Source organism: Palaemon carinicauda, chromosome 8 (assembly GCF_036898095.1).
Source record: "Palaemon carinicauda isolate YSFRI2023 chromosome 8, ASM3689809v2, whole genome shotgun sequence".
Taxonomy (NCBI): Eukaryota; Metazoa; Arthropoda; class Malacostraca; order Decapoda; family Palaemonidae; genus Palaemon; species Palaemon carinicauda.
Genome location: NC_090732.1, coordinates 164,708,590 through 164,711,746, shown reverse-complemented (window position 1 = coordinate 164,711,746; position 3,157 = coordinate 164,708,590). Strand labels below are relative to the sequence as shown.

General features: G+C 55.8%; 1 pseudogene; it reads right to left on the bottom strand.

The window, feature by feature from the left end:
• Positions 1-766: 766 nt before the first annotated feature.
• LOC137646200 (5S ribosomal RNA) lies at positions 767-885 on the bottom strand (annotated as a pseudogene).
• Positions 886-3,157: the final 2,272 nt, after the last annotated feature.

Sequence of the window (3,157 nt, the reverse complement as noted above, 5' to 3'; positions counted from 1 at the left end):
GGGTCTGAGACTGGGGGGAAGAACAGCGGAAGCTTGAGGTTCCAAGCTGTCGCGATCAGGTCCCCCAGACCAGGACTTGCTAGTTACTCAAGGTCAAAGACCCCCAGGTACACTCTCTCTACGAGGCTCTGCTCGGATAGTCGGAGAGAACATTCCTCTACCTGGAATGAGAGAGCCGATGGTGGTATTGAGATAATCTCCATCATCCCGGTATCTCTACTGCAAGATGTGAAGGTGTGAAAATGCGTCTCCTACTGGTTAGAACACGCCAGAATCATGAAGTCGACGCGCACGGGGCGACTCGGCAGGAGCTGTAGGATCTGTAGAGGGGCCAGACTATGGCCCCTAAGCCTGCCTGAATGATGGAGAGGTATCCTTCAGGTCTTGACCATAGGCCTGGACAGGAACATGCCCCCCCCTTTCCTTTGACGAGTCCGAGAACAGTATCAAGAATGTGGAGAAAGGACGAGGATATCCACTACCATCAAGAGGTTCCATAGGTCAACACCCATTGCAGGTCTAATAGTTCCGCTGGTCCCATAGGGGCCAGGAAGTCCGGTTAAACGTTGCCTGAAACCACCGGAATTTGGACTGCCCCACATGGAACTTATCCTGAGGCGACCGTTCGGACTATAGACGGGTCAATGAGGAAACGAGAACTAGGAAACGTTCCAAGGTAGGCCTGAAAGCTCTGCTTGACTGAGAACAGGTACTGCGACTCTCCTCCATCTTGCCACAGTCAACTGAAAGGAAGGCTCGGAGGATGTGGCAACAGAATCTGGCGTCCCCAGGTGGTCACCCATCCAAGTACCGACCAGAACCGACGTTGCTTAACCTCGCTGGACGGATGAGAAGCGGGGTTTCCAACGTGGTAAGGACGTTGACTCAATATCATGGCCAGATACTCCAGATGTTGAGGCAGAAGAAGAGAAGGCTCCAAGCAAAATACCATGAAACCACACTCATGGTAAGCATCCGGAAGCTTGTCCCAGCGCTGAAGAAGGTCGAACCCGAGCCTACCGGAGATGACCAGCCCTCCAAAAGGCAGAGGAGGCGGAAGCCTGCACCTGAGCGGCCATGAGGAAAGCAGGGAGAGTTCTCTGGGGAAATAAACCTGCTATGCCACGGCGGGATAGCCACACTGCATCATAAGCAGGAATACTTGCAGTCTAGGCTGAATTCGACGAGCTCCCTGGAAGATGGATGGAATGGAAACTGAAAGTACCCGTCCTTCCGATCCAGGGTTTAAGGAGTCCTGTCGCCTCGTTACCAGTCTGATCGATTCTGCTGTTCTACGCTGGCCGAAGTTTGTTCGACAAACTGGATCAGGGCTGAGAGGTCGACTACGGAACTCCCCTCTCAGATCCTTCCTTACAAGAAAGGATCGACTGAAGAGGCCGGGGGTGAAGCCGTCAATGATCCTATGGGGGACCTTCGCCCAAGGTATGGATCATTCTGCCCAACCGGGCAACTCTTGCTGACACTATTGCATAGAGGTTCAGAGACACTGAATTCGCTGACAGAGACGGCAGGCGCGATATCCTTGGCTGATCAGAGGGATTGTGCGGGAATGGGCATCGGGAAGCTGTCATCCGGATGAGTAACCTTAAGCATCCTCCCAGCGAGAAACCTGCAATCCTAGAGTTCGTGAACTCTGCCGCTCCTTTTAGGACTATGCCTCCCCGGGGGAGCCTCCCGTTCCATCTGTTCCTGACAGGAAGAAACCGCAATTGGACACATTGTCCCAGTTGTTGTAGCCGATAACTTAGGCCAACGTGGTTGAAAGAAAAGGGCGCTGGAGCCCTGCAGAGTATGGAAGAAAGCGCCTTGGAGGAGTGAAAACGGAAGTCTCTGTCCTTGGGCACAAACAAACTCTTCTCAAGGATGGAAGGGTGTCTGAGGTCGTTGACTTCCACAGATGAGACACCCTAAGGAAGCCCTCAGTCAGCGCGTCCAGATGGTACAACATCGAGCTTGTCCGCAAGTTAGATACTTAACGACGAAAGGCCAAGGTGCCTGAGCTCGAGAGGAGGAAAGTACCCATGATCTTCCTGTAGCTTCCTTGAACCAAACCTCGGGCCGTAACCGAGGAGGGAAAGGACCTGGTAAGCCCCCAGAGGAAGGGGTAGGCAGTCACCCCTTGGCCGATTGAGAAATCTCGAACGGAAAGCCCCCCCGCCAAAAATTCTTCCAGGGAATGACGGGGAAGGGCTAACCTAGGTTCTGGAAAGAGGAGTGTCGCTCAGACCTCCCTGAAGTTTCTTCCTATTCTTGCAAGTGCCATGCTCTGCGTTTACGGGGTGAGGCCGTGTTCTGGAAATACGTTCCAGAAGAACTCGCCAGGCTGGCTATGCTGCGAAAACCCCAATGGGAATCGTGGTCGTAATCTCCCTGGAGCTCGCGCGATGGTAATTCAAAGATTTGCACGTGGGCGAACGTGGAAGGGCCCATGCGAGGTCACGCAGGAACGCAAACGAAGGTGAGCGAAGGAGCGCAGAAGGAGGGCGAGCGTGGTAGGAAGGGCGAGAGCTGGAGGTCGGCGAGCGATAACCCATAGACGAGCAATGGATACTGCAAGAATTAAGCCGACGTTCGTGCGAAGAAACACCGTCGGTTCGCGCGACGGAACACCGTCGGTTTGTGCGACGGAACACCGTCGGTTCGCGCAACGGAACACCGTCGGTTCGCGCGACGGAACACCGTCGGTTCGCGCGACGGAACACCGTTGATCCGTGCGCGGGCGAACATTGGAGAGCATGTGCGCGGGCGAACATTGGAGAGCATGTGCGCGGGCGAACATTGGAGAGCATGTGCGCGGGCGAACATTGGAGAGCATGTGCGCGGGCGAACATTGGAGAGCATGTGCGCGGGCGAACATTGGAGAGCATGTGCGCGGGCGAACATTGGAGAGCATGTGCGCGGACGCGCATGAGCGTAGACGTGCAGGCACGTGGGTGTGTGGGCGTACAGGCGAATGATCGCGCGGGCGCGCGGGCGCGCAGGCAAGCGGTCGCGCGGGCGCGCAGGCGAGAGGTCGCGAGGATGCACAATTCCGAGGCGGCAAACGCAAGCGTTAGCGCGATGGCGAGGAAACGCGCTGCCGCGTGGGCAAGAAAGACCGCTGGCAATATGGATCAACAGGCGATCGGTGGTGAGC